This window comes from Saccopteryx bilineata, chromosome 1, assembly GCF_036850765.1.
Source record: "Saccopteryx bilineata isolate mSacBil1 chromosome 1, mSacBil1_pri_phased_curated, whole genome shotgun sequence".
Taxonomy (NCBI): Eukaryota; Metazoa; Chordata; class Mammalia; order Chiroptera; family Emballonuridae; genus Saccopteryx; species Saccopteryx bilineata.
Window position 1 is genome coordinate 336,288,560 of NC_089490.1, and position 22,779 is coordinate 336,311,338.

Genomic DNA, 22,779 nt, shown 5'->3' on the forward strand with positions numbered 1-22,779 from the left:
TGTCTGACTGTCTCTCCCCGTTTCCAGCTTCAGAAAAAATACAAAGAAAAAAAATAAATAAATAAATTTACAAAACATAGTTTTCTTTTACTTGACAAATCCTTTGGTCTTTCTTGTGGGTTAGAGACTCTTAAAAATTTTTAATGTATCCTTTCCATTATAAATTACATTTGGACAACTATATTATAATTTGCAGATAAGCTAAAGCCCAGAAAAGTGAGGTGATGAGTCAGCTCAAAGAAGAGTAGTAATCTGGACTCTAAAGTAGTCAAACCATAATAATCAGATGAATAATAAATAAAATAGCCATGTTCAGTGTAGTGCTTCAATGTACCAAGTACTTTTACTTTTTTTAAAAAGTCTACAACAACTCGATTAGACACGTACTTTCACTGTTTCCAGTTTTTTAGACAAGAATATTGAAGAACTGAAAAATTAAGTAACTTGCACAGAATTGTACTGCTAGTAACCGTTAGAGCCAGAATTTGAACCCAGCAGTTGGGCTCTACTGTTATGTCTTCAAGTTCTCAATTGCACTGCAGACACAGATGAGGAGAGGGGTGATTTTCTCCCTGGGTGGATGAGGCTCCAAACTGAGCTCTTGTCTCAATGACTGCTCCAGAAGAGTCATGTAGTAGAGAGAGCATCCTATTTGGAGTCAGGGGACCTGGGTTTCAAGCTCTATTTTCTAGCTATGTGACCTTGGAGTTCTTGTTAAGCTCTCTGTCTTTCAGTTTCCTCACTGGTAAACTGGAGATAGGAGCATATATCTATATCTCAGGAGCTGTGGTAAATACAAAGAAGTTGTTAAAATTCAAAGGCCCTCAACACAATTCAGTGTGCAGAGCCAGCTGTTTAACAGAATGCTGAACTTCAAGTTCAAGTCTATGCTAGCCAGGGAGGGACACTTATGATAGATAGAATTCTAAGATGATTTCCAGTGACCCACATCCTTGTATAATTCCTTCCTCTTTTGTATGGATAGAACCAGTGAGTATAATGGGATATCACCTCTGGGGTAATATTGCTTAATTTGGAAAAAGAGATTTCACAGATGTAATTGAGCTCCCTCATCAGCTGACTTTGAGTTCATCAAAAGGGAGATTATCCTGTGTTGGCTCAACCTAATCCAGTGAGCACTTTAAAGGCAAGCTCATTGTCTTGCTGGCCAGGTGCAGCAAACTTCCATGTTATAAGAAGACCTATGGAAAGAGCTCCCCAGGTCACAGCCAGCATGATGGGAGATGTCAGCCACATAGCTGAATTCTTCTGCTAGCCACATGCACTCAGAAGAGGATCCCAAGCTCCCAAAAGAAATGTGGTCCAGGTGACACCTTGATGGCAGCCTTGTGGGACCCAGAGTAGAGGACTCTACTAAGCTGCCCTCAGACTCCTGACCCACTGAAATGCTGAGATACTAAATATATGTTGTTTTAAACTGCTTAATTTGTGGTAATTTGCCATATAGCAATAAAAAAAACAATATGGACACTATGGAATTCTGGACCCTGAAACTGACTTATGGCTGGGGCGCTGCCAGCATTACTGCACTCTGAACTTCAGAAACTCTGCTCCAGCCTCAGGCTGGTCTCGGGCCCTGCACTTGCCTGGAAGCAAAAGACACCATGCAGTCAGAAAAACAGGGTGGACCAAGGTCAGAAATAGAGAAGAAACCAGTCCCCCAAGGGGAGGCATAGCAGAGACCGGGACTAGCTGAAATGTGTTGTTACATCTGATGGCTGGAGATGTGAGTCTAAGCTGGAGTGAGGGAGAGAGCCAGAGCCTGGGGAAATGGGAGATAAAAGGCAAGGGGCTGAGCAAGGACGTATATGGTGGCTTGGATGAATTTCTCTGGAGAGGAATCTTTTTTTCCATACAACCTTTTTGAAAATATAACTTCTGTGCACGTGTGTTTAGCAGTATAATAACTGTTCTTTTGGGATATGTATAATATGCAGAAGAGTAAATAAACTATGCAAAACTCAACTCATTGACTTTTAACACTATATAGAGTCAATGACTATTAATATGTTTTGTAAATTTATTTCTGCCATTTGTTTTTGCTGTTTTATTTTTATTTAGTTTAGATTATGCCCTAATATTTAGCCTTTATTTAAATTCACATAACTTTATTTCATAAACTTTTCCCTGTGTCATTAAAAAAAAACTTTACAAATGTTTTAATTTCTATTTAATAATATATTTACTATTCACATTGGTAGGGTTTATGTTATTTTTGTTTTCTTAGCTTTGGAAATAACTGGCAATCTTTTGGAAGACACTGTTTCTCATAATTTTCTTAGGATATATTTCTAGTAGTAGAATTCCTGAACCCAAATAATACAAACATTTTAAAGAATTTTGATTCGTATTGCTAAATTTCTTTCTTTAGAGATTTTACCAAATTCTACATCCAACAATATTGGAAAGAGCCTATTTTGTGATTTCATCAGCATGACATGCGTTTACACATACATAATTTTGGGCTGTTTACCAAGGTAAACAATGATACTGTTTTTTTGTTTTTGTTTTTGTTTGCTTTACATTTATTTGATTAACAGTAAGATTGAACTTTTAAAAAATGTTACTAGGCCCTGGCTGGTTGGCTCAGTGGTAGAGCATCAGCCCAGTGTGTGGATGTCCCGAGTTTGATTCCTAGTCAGAGCACACAGGAGTGACCATCTGCTTCTCCACCCATCCCTTCTCTCCCTTCTCTCTCTGTATCTATTTTTTTCTCTCCTGCAGCCATGGCTCAGTTGGATTAAGTTGGCGCTGGGCATTGAGGATGGCTCCATGGCCTCACCTCAGGCTCCAAAATATATTGGTTGCTGAGCAATGAAGCAACAGCCCCAGGTGGGCAGAGCATTGCCCCATAGGGGGCTTGCCAGGTGGATCCAGGTCAGGGCTCATGCAGGAGTATGTCTTTCTGCCTCCCTGCTTTTCACTTAAGAAAAATTTTTTTTTAAATGCTAGTCATTTGTTTTATATTCTTCAAGAAGTAGTCATTAAAATTTGATAGCATTACCTATCTTTAAAGTAAGAACATTTCAGGAATAACACTAGGTTTTCTTCCAGAGAAAAATATATTTCCATGCTTTAAAGAATGATTTTTATTTCTATTTTTCAGTCTGAACCATAAAAATGCCCTCTGTGTGGTTTCAAGTCCCTAGATTGCTGAGGACCAATATTGATCTGTCATCCAAGGGAAGAGCTATCACATGACAGCCTTCGCTTGGTCATGCAGTAATGACATTTTACACAACAGTGCATTTATTAAACCCATCCACAGCACAAAAGCAGCATGTAGTAGCAGGCAGAAAAGATGGCCACTTGCCAATTTCCTGACAAGTGACACAATTTAACTTCTGAGCCCTCAGCACAATCATTTCTATTCCCAGAGAAGATGAAAAAAGCAAGTTTTCTATAAGCCCAGTGCTTTATTTGTTCTTTCTATGTCTGTTTACAGGTAAGGTTGGCTTTGTCCTTATAAAAGCCACAATGACATACATGTTGATTTCAAACAGTAATGATACTTATCACATTGACGTTTAACTCTACTGATCAAAGATGAGAGGTCAAGGACCAGTGTTTCAAGAACACAACCCCTGTGTATAAATTACTACATGTCCTTTTAGCTTTCATTTGGCAGTTCACTCTTTTGCTTTTTTTTTTACTTTATATTCATCAACTGACTAGTGATTTTTAAACTTAGAACATGAGGTGAAAGAGAAATAAGAAGAGGAAGAAAAGGTAGAAAAGGGAAAGAAAAGAAGAAAAGTAATTGGTGAGCATCAGGAGCTGAAGACATCATACAACTTTAAAATGGAGAAGACAAACTTAAGCTTAAACATTTTCTGTGCACATAAAAAGCAGCAAGCAGAGGAAAGGGAGAAACTATCAAGTCTGAAACTTATGCTAAAGCCCTACTTCCAAATTGTTAAATAAAAGATTTTTAGTTAGGAAAATGACATGAGATTGCTAAATTCTTAGAGTACCTCTTCACATTGAACTTTCATGATTTTGGATGATTGCAAATGAAATTCGGATGAATCATTATGTCCAACCTGTCAGTTTCCACTGTGACCCAACCGATTTTTATACCAAATGACTATGATTCTCCATGTGCTAAATTCTTCATTGAAAGACAGAGACTCAGTGTCTTCAAAGTCAAAGAACTATTTTTCAGTATAGTTTTAAGATTAAAGCAGCACATAAAACCAACTGCTGACATGAATAAGATCTTCTAGAGAAGAGACTTCATCATCCAGTGCAAATTACATGAGCTCACTCCTTAAAAAGAAGTATGGTTAGGATTTCAGCAGAGTCATTCTTATGGACTATTTCCTTCCATCCCTGCCCATGGAATGAAAAGGTGTGAGGGGCAACAGCCTTCTGTCCTTAATTTTCTCTGTCAATATCAGCTCTAAATGTGTTGACATCCTGCTTATACAAGAAAAAAAATCATTTAGCAAGTGGTTCCATGGTGGCTGGTAATGACAAGTTCCCAACAATTTAGAACTACACAGGAAAATTACTAAACAAGAATAATTTCAGCTATGCATCCAGTAGAACACCAGTTACCCACATATAGTCATAGCTGGAAAGGCATCTCCAACAGTTTTCCTATTTTGGTCAACTATTATGTAATCTAAATAGAGAACTCCCTATGAGTTGAATGAAATAGCTTTATGGCAAAAATGCTCCCACTACTTTTTTAAAACAAATTGTGCCAAGACTTCTGGATATGCACATGCCAAAAAAAAAAAAAAATGTTGAGACCCTCTTTATATTATACACCACAATTAACTCAGTGTAGATCATAGACCAAAATGGAAAAGTAAAAACTATAAAACTCTTAGAGGAAAACATTAGAGTAAATCTTCAGGACCCTGGATTTGGCAGTAGTTCCTCGATATGACACCAAAAGCACAAAAACAAAAGAAAAATCAGATACATCCAATTTGATCAAAATTAAAAATGTGCTGCAAGGTATACCATCAATAAAGTTTTTTTTAAACCCACAGAATAGAATGAAATATTTGCAGTAATATATCTGATTAGGAACTTATTTTCAGAACATACTAAGAATTTTTACAACTCAACAATGACAGAATAACCTCATTTAAAAATCAGCCAAGAATGTTTCCTGTTGCTGCTATAAGACGTTCCAGCAAACTTAGTGATATAAAATAACACAAATGTATTATCTTATAGTTCAGGAGATCAGCTTTACTGGAAACTAAAACTCCAATTCAGCTTTACTGGAATAAATTCAAGACCTTGACAGGGTGACTCCAGAAGATCTGTGGAAGAATCAACTTCTCTGCCTTTTCTCAGCCTTTTGAAGGCACCTGAATTCCTTGGCTCATAGCTCTTTCTTCTTCAGAGAGCATCAGTCCAACCTTTGCTTCTGTCATCATATGCTTTCTCTGACTATAACTCTGCTTCCCCTTCTTATAAGGACTCCTATGATTATGTCCAATTCACCCAGTTGGTCCAGGGTAATCTCTCCATCTCAAGATTCTTCATTTAACCACATCTTTGGGTAAAATCTCTTTGGCCTATAATGGAACATTTACAGGTCAGATATTAAGGATTTGGACTTTCTTGAGGGGCCATTATTCAGTCCACCATGATTTGAATAGATATTTTTAAGATGATATGCAAATGGCTAAAGAACACATTAAATGATATTCAACATCATTATTCATTATGGAACTGAAAATCAAAATGACAATATTGAAATATTATTTCACACCCAAAATGGTGGCCATAATAAAAAAAAAGATAATAACAAGTGTTTCCCAGGATGTGAAGAAATCACAAGCCCCATTCACTGCTTGTGAGAAGATAAAATGGTGCAGCCACTACGGAAAACAGTCTGAAAAAACAGTTTCTCAAAATTTAAAAGATTTACCACATGAATGACAATTCTACACCTGGGTATATATTCAAAGAAAACTGAAAACATATGTCCACACAAAAATATTTGTACATGAATGTTCATAGCAACATTATTTATAATAGCCATAAAGTAGAAGCAACCTGAATGTCTATTAAATGAATGAATAAATTGTGATACATGCATATTATTGAATATTATTCTGCCATAAAAGAATGAACTACTGATGATTACTACATCATAGATGAATCTTTTTTTAATTAAATGAGAGCAGAAGAGGCAGAGAGACAGATTCCTGCATGCACCCCAACCAGGATCCACTCAGCAAGCCCCCTATGGGGGATGCTCTGCCCATCTGGAGCTTTGCTCTGTTGCTGGGCAACTGAGCTATTTTCAGCACCTGAGGCAAGGCCTTCAGAGCCATCCTCAGCACCTGGAGCCACCTTTCTTGAGCAAATTGAGCCATGAGAGAGAGAGAGAGAAAGAGAAGGGGATAAGGGTAGAGAGGCAAAGGCAAATGATCACTTCTCTTCTGTTCCCTGACTGGGAATCAAACCTAAGACATCCACACACAGAGCCAATGCTCTACCACTGAGCTAACCGGCCATGGCCTAGATGAATCTTTAAAATAGCATTCTAAGTGAGAGAAGCCATATACAAAAGGACACATATTGTAAAATTTTGTTTTTACAAAATGTCTAGAATAGAAAGTCCTTGTAGGTAGGAAATAGAATAGTATTTGCCAGGGCCCGGTATGTAATTTCTTTGGGGCTGGATGAAAATGTCCTAAAATAAACTAGTGCTAATGATTGCAGAACTCTGAGAATGTACTTTTAAAAATCACTGAATTGTGCACTTTAAAAAGGGCAAATTTTAAAGTATGTGAATTATATCTCAATAAAACTGTTATAAAAATATCCAGTCATTCTTTCCTGGCATAAAATACCCATTCTTATTTACAAATCTGAGCATATATTTTACTAGTTTTAGAAAGTTTACAACTGCCCTGGCCAGTTGGCTCAGCGGTAGAGCATCAGCCTGGCGTGCGGGGGACCCGGGGTTCGATTCCCGGCCAGGGCACATAGGAGAAGCGCCCATTTGCTTCTCCACCCCCCACCCCCTCCTTCCTCTCTGTCTCTCTCTTCCCCTCCTGCAGCCGAGGCTCCATTGGAGCAAAGATGGCCCGGGCGCTGGGGATGGCTCCTTGGCCTCTGCCCCAGGTGCTAGAGTGGCTCTGGTCGCGGGAAAGCGATGCCCTGGAGGGGCAGAGCATCGCCCCCTGGTGGACAGAGCGTCGCCCCTGGTGGGCGTGCCGGGTGGATCCCGGTCGGGCACATGCGGGAGTCTGTCTGACTGTCTCTCCCCGTTTCCAGCTTCAGAAAAATACAAAAAAAAAAGTTTACAACTTCTTCATATTGCTTTCAAGTTATAGATATAATTCATCTGAAGCTCCATTATTTAGGAAAGTTGTTGAGTCTATTCACCAAGTAGAGAATACCCTTGGTTCAGGCTCCATGCCTGTATGGTCTAAGGCAAATATCACGGCACACTTCCATTTCCTATACTAGCTAGAAGATATTTGACCTGCAGCCCAATTTCTAAAATAGCAACAACTTATTTATAAAAATGATCCCAAGTAAAGTTTATATTTTCAAAATCCAAAAACAAATCACTGAAGTGCATTAAAATTTAGGACTAATTCAGAATGAATTTTCTAAGGTCCAGTTATCCAAATATACTTAATGAGATAAAAAACTATATTGATTCTTGGCAAAAGAACAATAAGATTGTTAAGACATCGATGTGATGGTTGATATCCTTTAAGATTGGCTGCATGAAGATGTAAATATTCAGATTTAAATCTAGCCCTTGCTTTGTGTGTAGGGACCAATTTCTGGCATTATTTGCAGGTCTAGACTAAGACTTCAGGTTCATACTGAAAGTTACCAGATGCACTGCTCTAGTGAAGGTGAGAGAGAGAGACCTGGGGATCTCGGCCACCTTCAAACTCTGAGACCTTGAGACACAACCTTCTTAACCTTAGCATTGCTCTTCCATAAAATGATTATGCTAGAGGATTGTTGGCAATTTTTAGTTTTTAAATCAAATTCAGATCACTTGATCTTAGTTAACAGTCTAAACTGTTCACGAATGTTATTATCACGGCCAGAAAATCAACACTTTGTTTTGATTAAATCTTTAGTTCTGAGAAGATGCAATCTTCATTACATTCCTATTTCTAAAACAAAGAGCCGATTACAATTTTAAATGTTGATAAGGTATTGGTTATTATTTATTTCTAATAGTCTACCAAGAAGACATGTTGTCATTCCAATATTCTGAAACTATATTTGATATTGATTTTAGCAAATGGCTCTTTGGAAACAACCAAAGCAAAATGATTTGGGAGAAGAGGGTAGGGAGAGACATTCAAATTATCTTTCTGATTTCTAGTTCAATGGTAATACCAACTATTTTCAAGAATGTTTTTGTCTGAACAGTTATAAATTATATCATTATTTAGAAAGGCCTAATGTGCTTAGCATTGTACAAGCATCAGATCATTGCAAACTGGCTTAATAGTTAGATGCTTGAATCATAAAAGTGTTAGAGTTACTTACATGAATTCAGCTCCTATGCAGGGGCTGTGGCAATAGTAAAATGAAGACATATATCAAACCCCAAAACTGAGGTTTTACCCTGGCTAGTGTAAGCCAGGCAACCTTGACTCTCAAGGTATCCCTCTACCCTTCCACACCTTCCACCCACCCACCTCTGTACATTGCACTTTAGTTTCCTAGAGGAAGCTGAGGCTGAAAGCTAGATTATAATTTAGTATCATTAGAGTTCTGTACCAGGAACTTTCAGCTCAAGGAGAGCAGGCCACAGGCTTCAGTCCCCAGCTCCTAGCCCCTCCTACTCATCTTCCTACTTCCAGCTCCTCTGGCACCATGAGGAGACTTGGGGAGGGGATGGGCATACCTGTAACACTTGCCCATCCAACCTTCATTCATATTCTTTGCAAATAGGTGTCCTTTGACCACTTTTGAGTCTTGGGTTGTCCATAAATCCTGCATCATCAACCCTTAGGAATATGGACTTGGGAAAGAGATCCACACAGCCACTGAAGTGGGCTGCAGTCAGGGATTCTGGAGTATGTCTGTTCTGGGGAAAGGGAATGAACCCTAAATGGTCATCTTGTGGACTCTCCATGAAGTATTCTTTAGTGAACATGAATTTTTTAAAAATTAATTGGCTGGTACAATAAAAGAAATATATTTACTGAGTTTTAAAGCCTAGTAAAAATAAAATGAATAGTATGTTATTGGTAGAGTGTATGGCTTTTAGGATTTGTTATATTAAATTTTGTAGTAATAATTGTTTCTCTCAATTTACGGAGAATAAGGGTTTTTTGTCTAATGATAACTCATACATTTGCTTTAAATGCTTTATCTTTTGACAATTTTTTACCTTTAGAAAGTAAATATGAGGATCTCTAAACCCCCTCTATATACTAACAGTGTGTGTATCTGAAATTTCATGTTACTTATTCATTATTTCCTATAACATCTAACACTGTCCCTTACACATCATAAACACCTAGAATTAATAAGAACTGCGATTTATTTAGCTTATTTTCATGAGTCTATGGAGGCTCAAGTAGGTTAATTTACAAGTGGCTGAATCAAAATTCTAAATCAGTCTATTTCATCCATAATCCATGTTCTCCCCACCATGACACATGGCTGCAATTGTCTTCAGATTAATAACTGAATATATATTTAACATTCTATGAACACAGAACTCTACCAACATCCCCTGACAAAATATTAAAAATGCAAAAATACCTCAGTGACACTCACATTCTTTCAGGTCTTCAGTAAATGTGACTGATTGGTGTGGATTGGAGGTCTAGTTACTACATATCATGAAAGAAAGATGATAAAGATTAATTTTATTTTAAAAGGTAATATAGGCCCTGCCCAATTGACTCAGCAGTGAGCGTCATCAGCCTGGCATGTGGAAGTCCCAGGTTTGATTCCTGGCCAGGGCACACAGGAGAAGTGCCCATCTGTTTCTCTACCCTTCCCCTGCTCCTTTCTCTACATCTCCTTCTTCCCCTCCCACAGCCAAGGCTCCATTGGAGCAAAGTTGACCCACGCACTGAGGATTGCTCCATGGCCTCTGCCTCAGGCGCTAAAATGGCTCTAGTCAAGATGGAGCAACCCCCAGATGGGCAGAGCATTGCCCCCTGGTGGGCATGCTGGTTGGATCCTGCTTGGGCACATGCAGGACTCTGTCTGATTGCCTCCGCGCTTCTAATTTCAGGGGGGGGGGAAGATAATATGCTTCTCTGATTAGACAGTAACACATAAAAATGTGTGTTAATTATAAATTTTTTTTAGAAAATATAGACTTTTATCAAGTAAATACAAATCATTCATAATCTCATTTATTTATGCCTTCATATTCAGTGCAAGTTTTTATATAGTTGAACTTTTTGGTTTGCCTTTTATAAATTTAATTTAATGGTGTGACACTGATCAATAAGAGTACATAGGCAGTACTGTTCACAATAGCAAAGATCTGGAAACAGCCCAAGTGTCCGTCAGTGGATGACTAGATTAAAAAGCTTTGGTACATATATACTATGGAATACTACTCAGCCATAAGAAATGATGACATCGGATCATTTACAACAACATGGATTGACCTTGATAACATTATACGGAGTGAAATAAGTAAATCAGAAAAAACTAAGAACTATATGATTCCATACATAGATGGGACATAAAAATGAGACTCAGAGACATGGACAAGAATGTGATGGTAACAGCGGTGGGGGGTACAAAAAAACCCAGATAGAACGTGACAGAAGACAATTGGACTTTGGGTGAGGGGTATGCAATATAATCAAATGTCAAAATAATCTGGAGATGTTTTCTCTGAACATATGTACCCTGATTTATCAATGTCATCCCATTGAAATTAATAAAAAAAAATAAGGCACACAGTAGGCAAGCAGACAGCAAAAAAAAAAAAAAAAAAAAAAAAAACACCACCAAAAAACCCAGTATAATTATATTTTTATTGTTTTAGATTTATAAATTGAAATTCATAATATATTTAGGTTATTTTGACTAATGTGTACAGTTAATAATCACCACAATAACTCAGTCCAGATAAAAATTCTTCACATTCAGAGCTTTGTATCTTTGGACATTTGAAAATAATGAAAAGCTTTATATTTGTACATGCACTTTTGTTTCATATAAGTGTTAAAATGATCCATATAATATTTTCTAACATAAAATATATTAGGATAAGACTCTGTAGAAGTGAAATAAAACATAAGTTCAAGAAGAAAAAAGCAACAATGTAAAATTTCCAAATGATCAAAATATCTTAATTTTTATTTTAAATTTTTGAGCATGGATTTCAAAGCAGTATATATTTACATTTTACTATATACATTTGAGATAATGCTATCACGGTTAAAAATAAAATTCACAAATCACAATAGACCAGAAATGACATCTTTTGTTATTATTTAAACATAATGAAAACATTAGATGTAAATCAGAAAAAGCTAAGAACTGTATGATTTCACACATAGTTGGGATACTAAAATGAGACTCATGGACATAGGTAAAAGTGAAGTGGCTACTGGGGGAGGGGCTGAAGGTGGGAGGAGGGGAGTAAAGAGGGACAAATTAAATAGTATATTGTGACAAAAAGTGATTTGACTTTGGGTGATGGACACACAGCACAATCAACAGTTCAACTGCTATAGAAATATTTAGCTGAAACCTATGCACTCTTATTGATCAATGTCAACCCATTAAATTTAATTTTCTAAAATAAATTTTAAAAAACAGAATAGGGGTTTTTGTTGTTGTTGTTGCTATAGTTTTTTTTTTTTTTTACATAGATATTTCTTTTTTTTTTTTTTATAATTTTATTTTTTTTAATGGGGTGACATCAATAAATCAGGATACATATATTCAAAGACAACAAATCCAGGTTATCTTGTCATTCAATTATGTTGCATACCCACCACCCAAAGTCAGATTGTCCTCCGTCACCCTCTATCTTGTTCTCTCTGTGCCCCTCCCCCTCCCCCTTTCCCTCTCCCATTCCCCCTCCCCCCTGTAACCACCACACTCTTATCAATGTCTCTTAGTTTCACTATTATGTCCCACCTACGTATGGAATAATACAGTTCCTGTTTTTTTCTGATTTACTTATTTCGCTTCGTATCATGTTATCAAGATCCCACCATTTTGCTGTAAATGTTCCGATGTCATCATTTCTTATGGCTGAGTAGTATTCCATAGTGTATATGTGCCACATCTTCTTTATCCAGTCATCTATTGATGGGCTTTTTGGTTGTTTCCATGTCCTGGCCACTGTGAACAATGCTGCAATAAACATGGGGCTGCATGTGTCTTTACGTATCAATGTTTCTGAGTTTTGGGGATATATACCCAGTAGAGGAATTGCTGGGTCATAAGGTAGTTCTATTTGCAGTTTTTTGAGGAACCACCATACTTTCTTCCATAATGGTTGTACTACTTTACATTCCCACCAACAGTGGATGAGGGTTCCTTTTTCTCCACAGCCTCTCCAACATTTGCTATTACCTGACTTGCTAATAACAGCTAATCGAACAGGTGTGAGGTGGTATCTCATTGCGTTTTGATTTGCATTTCTCTAATAGCTAAAGAAGATGAGCATCTTTTCATATATCTGTTGGCCATTTGTATTTCTTCCTGGGAGAAGTGTCTATTCATATCCTCTTCCCATTTTTTTATTGGATTCTTTGTTTGTTTGTTGTTGAGTTTTATGAGTTCTTTGTATATTTTGGATATTAAGCCCTTATCTGAGCTGTTGTTTGAAAATATCATTTCCCATTTAGTTGGCTTTCTGTTTATTTTGTTATCAGTTTCTCTTGCTGAGCAAAAACTTCTTAGTCTGATGTAGTCCCATTCATTAATTTTTGCCTTCACTTCTCTTGCCATTGGAGTCAAATTCATAAAATGCTCTTTAAAACCCAGGTCCATGAGTTGAGTACCTATGTCTTCTTCTATGTACTTAATTGTTTCAGGTCTTATGTTTAGATCTTTGATCCATTTTGAGTTAATTTTTGTACAGGGGTAGAGACTGTAGTCCAGTTTCATTCTTTTGCATGTGGCTTTCCAGTTTTCCCAGCACCATTTATTGAAGAGGCTTTCTTTTCTCCATTGTGTGTTGTTGGCCCCTTTATCAAAAATTATTTGACTATATATATGTGGTTTTATTTCTGGACTTTCTATTCTGTTCCATTGGTCTGAGTGTCTATTTTTCTGCCAATACCATGCTGTTTTGATTGTCGTGGCCCTATAATAGAGTTTGAAGTCAGGTATTGTTATGCCCCCAGCTTCATTCTTTTTCTTTAGGATTGCTTTGGCTATTCGGGGTTTTTTATAGTTCCATATAAATCTGATGATTTTTTGTTCTATTTCTTTAAAAAATGTCATTGGAAGTTTGATGGGAATTGCATTAAATTTGTATATTGCTTTGGGTAATATAGCCATCTTGATTATATTTATTCTTCCTAGCCAAGAACAAGGTATATTCTTCCATCTCATTATATCTTTTTCAATTTCCCTTAACAATGGTTTATAGTTTTCATTATATAAGTCCTTTACATTCTTTGTTATGTTTATTCCTAAGTATTTTATTTTTTTTGTTGCAATCGTGAAGGGGATTATTCTTTTGAGTTCCTTCTCAGTTGTTTCATTGTTGGCATATAGAAAGGCTATTGACTTCTGTATGTTAATTTTGTATCCTGCGACCTTACTGTATTGGCTTATTGTTTCTAGTAGTCTTTTTGTGGATTCTTTGGGGTTTTCGATGTATAGGATCATATCATCTGCAAAAAGTGATACCTTTACTTCTTCTTTTCCAATATGGATGCCTTTTATTTCTTTGTCTTGTCTGATTGCTCTGGCTAGAACCTCTAGTACCACATTAAATAAGAGTGGAGAGAGTGGACAACCCTGTCTTGTTCCTGATTTAAGGGGGAAAGCCTTCAGTTTAGTGCCATTTAATATGATGTTAGCTGATGGTTTATCATATATGGCCTTTATCATGTTGAGATATTTTCCTTCTATACCCATTTTGTTGAGAGTCTTAAACATAAAATTGTGTTGTATTTTATCGAAAGCCTTTTCTGTGTCTATTGATAAGATCATGTGGTTTTTGTTCTTTGTTTTGTTGATATGGTGTATTACATTAACCGTTTTACGTATGTTGAACCATCCTTGAGATTCTGGGATGAATCTCACTTGATCATGATGTATTATTTTTTTAATATGTTGTTGTATTCGATTTGCTAGTATTTTGTTTAGTATTTTAGCATCTGTATTCATTAGAGATATTGGTCTGTAGTTTTCTTTTTTTGTGCCATCCTTGCCTGGTTTTGGTATGAGGGTTATGTTGGCCTCATAAAATGTGTTTGGAAGTATTGCTTCTTCTTCAATTTTTTGGAAGACTTTGAGTAGAATAGGAACCAAGTCTTCTTTGAATGTTTGATAAAATTCGCTGGTATAGCCGTCAGGGCCTGGACTTTTATTTTTGGGGAGGTTTTTAATGTTTTTTTCTATTTCTTCTCTACGAATTGGTCTGTTTAGGCTTTCGGCTTCTTCTTGACTCAGTCTAGGAAGGTTGTATTGTTCTAGGAATTTATCCATTTCTTCTAGGTTGTTGAATTTAGTGGCATAAAGTTTTTCATAGTATTCTACAATAATTCTTTGTATATCTACAGTGTCCGTGGTGATTTCTCCTCTTTCGTTTTGGATTTTGTTTATATGAGTTCTTTCTCTTTTTTCCTTGGTAAGTCTTGCCAAGGGTTTGTCAATTTTGTTGATCTTTTCAAAGAACCAGCTCCTTGTTCTATTAATTTTTTCTATAGTTTTTCTGTTCTCTAATTCATTTATTTCTGCTCTGATTTTTATTATCTCCTTTCTTTGGCTGGTTTTGGGTTGTCTTTGTTCTTCTTTTTCTAGTTCCTTAAGGTGAGAAGTTAAGTGGTTCACTTGGGCTCTCTCTTGTTTGTTCATATATGCCTGAAGCGATATGAACTTCCCTCTTATCACTGCTTTTGCTGCATCCCATAGATTCTGATATGTCGTATTGTCATTTTCATTAGTCTGTATATATCTTTTTATCTCTGCACTTATTTCTTCTTTGACCCATTCATTTTTTAAAAGTATGTTGTTTAGTTTCCACATTTTTGTGGGATTTTTTTCCTCTTTTATGCAGTTGAATTCTAGTTTCAAGGCTTTATGATCAGAAAATATGCTTGGTACAACTTCAATTTTTCTGAATTTGCTGATATTGTTTTTGTGGCCCAACATATGGTCAATTCTTGAGAATGATCCATGTACACTGGAGAAAAATGTATACTCAGTCACTTTGGGATGAAATGTCCTGTAGATGTCTATCATATCCAGGTGCTCTAGTGTTTTGTTTAAGGCCACTATATCTTTGTCGATTCTCTGTTTGGATGACCGATCTAGAGCCGTCAGCGGTGTATTGAGGTCTCCAAGTATGATTGTATTTTTGTCAGTTTTTGTTTTAAGATCAATAAGTAGCTGTCTTATATATTTTGGTGCTCCTTGGTTTGGTGCATATATATTAAGAATTGTTATGTCTTCTTGATTCAGTGTCCCCTTAGCCATTATGAAATGGCCATTTTTGTCTCTAAGTACTTTTCCTGTCTTGTAGTCAGCATTATCCGTTATGAGTATTGCTACACCTGCTTTTTTTGGATGTTATTTGCTTGGAGTATTGTTTTCCAGCCTTTCACTTTGAATTTGTTTTTATCCTTGTTACTTAGATGAGTTTCCTGTAGGCAGCATACAGTTGGATTTTCTTTTTTAACCCATTCTGCTACTCTGTGCCTTTTTATTGGTGAGTTTAATCCGTTTACATTTAGTGTAATTATTGATACTTGTGAGTTCCCTATTGCCATTTTATATCTTGCTTTCTGTTAGTTTTGTGTCTTGTTTGATCCTTCTCTTTCGTTTTTCTATCTTTTGTTTTTATTTGGTTGTATTCCATACATCTTTCCTCTGTTGCTATCTTTTTTATCTCATGTGCTTCTGTGGTGGTTTTTTCAATGGTGGTTACCTTTGAGTAATGAAAAGGGTCCCTACCCTGTTCATTGTACCGAACTATTTTGTGAGTACTTTTGCACTCCATCGTCCTTTGCTACTGTTAATCTCCATCTTCTCCCCCTCTTTCTTTTTGTTGTTGTCACAGTTTAAATTTGGTTTTATTGTGTTCTTCTTGGAGCTTTTACTTGTGGCTCTCTTTTTTTTTGTTCTTTGTATCTGATTGGAGAACCCCCTTTAGTAATTCCTGGAGTGGGGGTTTTCTGATGATAAATTCCCTCATCTTTTCTGTATCTGTGAATGTTTTTATTTCTCCTTCGTATTTGAAGGATAGCTTTGATGGGTATAGTATTCGTGGCTGAAAGTTCCTCTCTTTCAGGACTTTAAATATTGGGGTCCACTCTCTTCTAGCTTGTAGAGTTTCTGCTGAGAAATCTGATGATAATCTAATGGGCCTTCCTTTATATATTGTATTCTTCTTTTCCCTGGCTGCCTTGAGAATTTTTTCTTTGCTGTTTGTTTGTGTCAATTTCATTATGATATGCCTTGGAGTAGGTTTGTTGGGGTTAAGAAAACTCGGAGTTCTGTTTGCTTCTTGAACTTGAGGCTTTAGTTCTTTCCACAGGCTTGGGAAGTTCTCATCTATTATTTGTTTGAGTATGTTCTCCATTCCATTTTCTCTCTCTTCTCCCTCTGATATACCTATTATTCTTATGTTATTGTTTTTGATGGAGTCAGATAATTCTTGTAGGGCTATCTCATTTTTTTTTAATTTTTGAGTCTCTTTCTTCTTCTCTCTGTTGTGCCTCAAGTTGCTTGTCTTCTATTTCACTAATCCTCTCTTCTATCTGACCTGTTCTATTAGCTAAGCTTGTTACTTCGTTTTTCAGCTCGTGAATTGAGTTTTTCATCTCTGTTTGATTTGTTTTTATAGTTTCAATTTCCTTGGACATATATTCTTTGTGTTCATTGAGTTGTTTTCTGAGCTCCCTAAATTGCCTTTCTGTGTTTTCTTGTATATCTCGGAGGATTTTTAGTATTTATATCTTGAATTCTCTGTCATTTAGCTCCAAGGTTTCCAATATATTAAATTTTTTCTCCATAGATTTTTCCTCATCTAGCTGTGTTACCTCTCTTTCTTTTTTATCCATGATATTCGATTTTCTCTTCCTTAATGGCATCTGAGGGTGGTTTTGTTGATAGTATTAATGAGATTTAATAAAGAATAAAAAGTTAAAAAAAATAAAAATAAAAAAAATAAAAAATCAAAAAGAGTTGTTTTTTTTAAAAAAAAATTAATAATGAAATAAAGAAAAATAAAATAAAAATTAAAAAAAGGAAATTATTCCCCCCCTCCTTTTTTCCTCTCCTCTCCTCTCCCCTCTTTTTTGAGAAAATCTTGTGGTGGACTGTGAATTATAACAAACAATGCCTGTGATGGAGGGCCTGAATTGGGGAAAAGTAATAAAGGGGCAAAAAAAAAAAAAAAAGGAAAGAAAAAAGAAAAAAAAATAGCGTATGGACCCACAAAAAGCAAATAAGGAAAAAATTGGGGTCAAGAATGAAATGATTTGCTTTTAGGTGTTGGTTGTCTAAGAGTTATGATGAGAGGAGTAATAGGAAAACGGAAAAATGGGGGGACAAATTAAAAAATTACTATTGTATTTAGTGGAACAAGAACTAGATAATATGGAGAGCCAGGGATGAGAGCACTGCTAGTGAGTTAAAAAGGTGAAGTAAAGACCCCCCAAAATGCCACAAACATAGGTTTGAGTCCCAGATAAGATAACTTGTTTGTTATTGAGGTTTGAATGAGAGGAGATGTAAAGGAGAAAGGAAGAAACTAATATAGAGGGAGAAAAGAAAGAGAGTGAGAGAAAAAAAGAGGTAACCACTAAAAGAAGAAAAAAGAAAGGAGAGAGAGAAAGAGAGTTAAGGGTTTTGGAGTGCAACCCTCATAGAGAGAAAGGAAGAGAAGAGAAAAGATAATGGGAGATGTAACACTAATGGGTAGTGTAGTTCAAGGAGAGGAGAGAGTAAGACCGGTAGAGAGTTAATTGGCCAAATTGGAGGAGGAAAAAAAAGTTTCAAGAATGAAGATAGGAGAAACAAACGAACAAATATAATAAAATGGTATAGGTTATAAAGTCTGCAGATTATTCCTGATTTTGACAGGTTATCTTCTTGCTTTTTCTTTTCTCTCCCTCTTCCTGGTCGGTGACTCTGTACCCCGGGTTCTGCCCCTTTGGCACGCTCAGGTAGAGGTTTGCAGTTGATAAGTCTCTATGGCAATGTCATGTATTGTGCTTCAGTCTCGTTGGCAGTCGAAGCTCAATAGCATTTATAGGCTCCGACAGTGAGAGAGTCCGTGTAACACAAGCAGGCGCCCACTTCCGGGGTGCTTGGAGGAAACTCTCACTCACTGTCTGCGACCAGGATATCCGGCCAGCAGTCTCACGCTCTGAGTAAAACCCCCAACCGCAGGGAAAAGTTGTAGCGTTGGAATTGAGTCTCACTCCGTCCCTGTGCGCGGCTTTTGCAAGGCGCTGGGGCGGCTCGAGATTCCGCTTTGGCCCACACAAAGGCCCCTGACTCTGCCCCTCTGTGCGATAACATGGGCGTGCACTGCCGAGGCACTTGGAGGAATTGCTCACTCCTTATCTGCGCGCGCAAACCAGGATATGAGGCCAGCCGCGGTTCCCTCTGAGTGAAACACCCTCCAGCACGGAAAATCTCCACCGTTGGAATTGAGTCTCGCTCCGCGCGGCTTTTGCAAGGCGCTGGGGCGGCTCGAGATTCCGCTTTGGCCCACACAAAGGCCCCTGACTCTGCCCCTCTGTGCGATAACACGGGCGCGCACTGCCGAGGCACTCGGAGGAATTGCTCACTCCTTATCTGCGTGCGCAAACCAGGATATGAGGCCGGCCGTGTTTCCCTGAGTGAAACCCTCACCACCACGGAAAATTTCCACCGTTGGAATTAGTTCTCACTCCCTCCCATGCGTGGCTTTCCCAGGAAGAAATTCTCGCCCACTAACTGCGCACCGACCAGGAGACCGGGTAAAATGGCCGCTCCGCTTGTCTTTCTTTATTTGGGTTTGGCGCGAGTGTTAGCTTGTATTGCCCGGCTTGCCACAGGAACAGTTTTTCCTCGGCTTGGATCTCCATGCCACAGCCTGGTTCAGCCGTTTGTGCCGTGGCCTGGATCTATTCACCCCCTTTGCCCGCCTCAGTTTCTATATTCACAGTTACCAGAGAAAGCCGCCCTGTTTAGGTTAGTGAGGAAGGAGGAGCATTTCTTACTCCCTATTTCCTTCGGGCTTTGGTTATATATTTAGCCAATTTTTCACTCAATCATACCTTTGGGTGTATTGCGAAGCATCTGGAAGCTCCAAGTATAGGTTTTTCTGTTTCTGGTTGAAGATCTTGTTGAGTTTTGGGGGAGATTTATCGGTATCGCTTCCTACCCCGCCATTACTCTGACGTCATCTCTGCTTTAGTTTTTTTAATATGAAAATCATTAGGTCAGAGTGGAACTAAGGATGTAAGAACAAGTGTGCAGAGTGGTAGGAAGAAAAGCAGGAGAGTCACAGAGGCCAGGGAGGGGTGAGCAACTGGTCTTCACCTTGTTGTGAGGTCAACTAGGATGAGGACTGAAGAGATTAAATTCATTTGGGCCCAAACCAGTTTACTGGTGATTTTACTGTACATGTTTTCTGTATTTTTCTTTTTTTTTTTTTTTGTATTTTTCTGAAGCTGGAAACGGGAGAGACAGCCAGACAGACTCTCGCATGCGCTGGACCGGGATCCACCCGGCACGCCCACCAGGAGCGATGCTCTGCCCACCAGGGGGCGATGCTCTGCCCCTCCAGGGTGTCGCTCAGCCGCGACCAGAGCCACTCTAACACCTGGGGCAGAGGCCAAGGAGCCATCCCCAGCGCCCGGGCCATCTTTGCTCCAATGGAGCCTTGGCTGCGGGAGGGGAAGAGAGAGACAGAGAGGAAGGAGGGGAGGGGTGGAGAAGCAAATGGGCGCTTCTCCTATGTGCCCTGGCTAGGAATCGAACCCAGGTCCCCCGACGCTCTACTGCTGAGCCAACCGGCCAGGGTCAAAATTATTATTATTATTATTTTTTGTTGTTATTCATTTTAGAGAGGAGAGGGAGAGACAGAGAGAGCAAAGGGGGGGAGGAGCTGGAAGCATCAACTCCCATATGTGCCTTGACCAGGCAAGCCCAGGGTTTCAAACCGGTGACCTCAGCATTTCCAGGTCGACTCTTTATCCACTGCGCCACCACAGGTCAGTGTATTTTTCTTGATAGGGCATTGTGAGGGGACTCGGATTATAATGGGATAAAGAGAGATTGGGAAGGGAGAAACAGTAAATGAATTTAAGCACTGCTTTCAATAAATTTGGTTTGCAAAGAGGTAACAGTCAAGACATTAGCCAAGGGGAGATGTTAGTTCAGTGGACAGCTTTTCAAAAACTAGGAGATAGCAGAGCATGTTTGAATGTTTGGAGAATGTTAGTTAGACTGGGTTTGCAGATGCAGGATATAAAGAATGATCAAGTGAGATCTTTAAAAAAATGGACCTCTGGGCCCTGGCCGGTTGGCTCAGTGGTAGAGCGTCAGCCTGGCGTGCAGAAGTCCCAGGTTCGATTCCCGGCCAGGGCACACAGGAGAGGCGCCCATCTGCTTCTCCACCCCTCCCCCTCTCCTTCCTCTCTGTTTCTCTCTTCCCCTTCCACAGCGAGGCTCCATTGGAGCAGAGATGGCCTGGGCTCTGGGGATGGCTCTGCCCCAGGCGCTGAAGTGGCTCTGGTCGCAGAGCGATGCCCCAGAGGGGCAGAGCATCGCCCCCTGGTGGGCAGAGCGTCACCCCCTGGTGGGCCTGCCGGGTGAATCCCAGTCCGGCGCATGCGGGAGTCTGTCTGACTGTCTCTCCTGGTTTCCAGCTTCAGAAAAATATGAAAATAAATAAATAAAATAAAAAATAAAATAATGGACCTCTGGTATCAGAAGGGACACTTTCTTCCTTGTATTAGGAGGAGGGGTGTTCAGCAAACAAGTGTGCTATGCTTGTTCATTTGAACTTTGCCTGATTAGTGCATGAGCACGTGGCAGCACCTCGTGTGTATAGTCTATGGAAGGCTGCAGGTACTTGTCCTCACTGTGCCAGACTGGAGATTGTGGATTTTCTGCCATCATTGGAAGGGGTCATTTTGGGGCCACATTTGCTATTGTTTGCCAGAAAGGGTTTTTTTCCCCTGGCCTGTTTGCTCATCAGCCCTGAGAGAGAAAAGCAGCTTTTCCTGTCCGTTTCCTCGTCCCCCATTGTGAGACTAATAAATAAATGGCCCACCATTTTCTTTTCTGTGTGTGTGTGTGTGGGGGGCTTCTGGCAAACACTGGAAGACCTACTAGACAAATTCAAAAAGAGCTGTAAGCACTGGCCCACCATTTTCCAGCTCCACAGTTCCTTTTCCTTCTTCTCGAATCCAATGTGGACCTGGCTGGCCACAGCCACTGGCTTTACAAGGGGAGAACATGAGTTTGTGTGTGGTTAGGTTGTAAATCTGGCACTATTGACTGAGGGACTCTTATCACATGGCTTCCTTTTCCTCCCTTGGAAGTATGAAGCAAACATGTGCTGCAGGTGATGTGACAAAGAAAGGGTTTAGAGCAGGGGTCTCAAACTCACGGCCCGCGGGCCACATGCGGCCCGCCGAACAATTTTGTGTGGCCCGCAGACTAATCCACGAAATTCAAAATATTTTGGATAAAATTAAGTAAGCCTAGGGGCCTACTTGTATTTTTCATTTCTCTAGCATCCTAGCTAGATATTAGCTTAGTTAACAGCAGTTGTGATGCGAACTACAGTTTCTGGTCGTTTTGTAACACTGAGTAAACTGCATGTACGATTGTGCTTGTTGTACTGATTTTTTTTTGTTTTCAACTGCAGTGAGAAAAGTGTTGCGTAACAGTTGCCTTTTGTAGACCTAGTGCGGCCCGCCGAATGGCTGTGATCTTGCTCTGCGGCCCACATGCTGAGTTGAGTTTGAGACCCCTGGTTTAGAGGTTGTCACTGAAGAGCAAGGGCTAGCCAGCTGACCAGGGTGCTCAGAAACCATGAGTTTATAGTGAGTCCTGCCATCCGTAGATTCTCTCCAGCCCTTTAGTGTTCAGATGTTCCAGAAAAAGCAATGAAGAGGATGGATGGTTGGGTTCAGTCAGAATTGAGGTTTAGCCAGACAGCTGTAACAGGAAGACCAAATGACAACATGAACAGGAGTGATCAATGGCCAGAAAAGACCAGGAGCCATAAAACTAACATGTAATTTTTATTTCTGTCTCTTATCTGCTGCATGAATTTAAGTAACTTTTAACTTGTCTAATCCTCAGACTTTTATTTTAAAATGAAGTCATACCTACCTGGCATATTCTCAGGCCTTAAGAATAAAACAAAATGTTGTTAGACTATTCCCAGGGGTTCCCGTATCCGCCACCACAGTACTCCCAGGAAATGTCTGATTTTACTTTTGGATCTCTTTCTGATCTTCTTTATCTTCTGGAAGCTTCTCTCCTCCACTGCCCTCTTGCCTCTGGCCCCCTCTAATTGAAAGATCTTCCATAAAATGTCTCATAGAGTTCACTGGTCTAACCATACTCCAAAATGCAATCCAATTGTCTACACGGACGGTTATAATGTGTGGAGGA

At 38.9% G+C, this 22,779-nt stretch overlaps 1 protein-coding gene and 1 non-coding gene across 14 annotated transcripts in view; one reads left to right on the forward strand and one right to left on the reverse strand.

Moving 5' to 3' along the window:
* The window catches only part of DLG2 (discs large MAGUK scaffold protein 2), a 2,196,962-nt gene that overhangs the window by 1,566,424 nt on the left and 607,759 nt on the right, over positions 1-22,779 (forward strand). The gene's annotated exons all lie outside the window — the stretch shown is intronic.
* LOC136321127 (U7 small nuclear RNA) lies at positions 21,452-21,514 on the reverse strand. The gene has a single exon (XR_010728421.1). It is a non-coding gene; the product is annotated as a U7 small nuclear RNA (small nuclear RNA).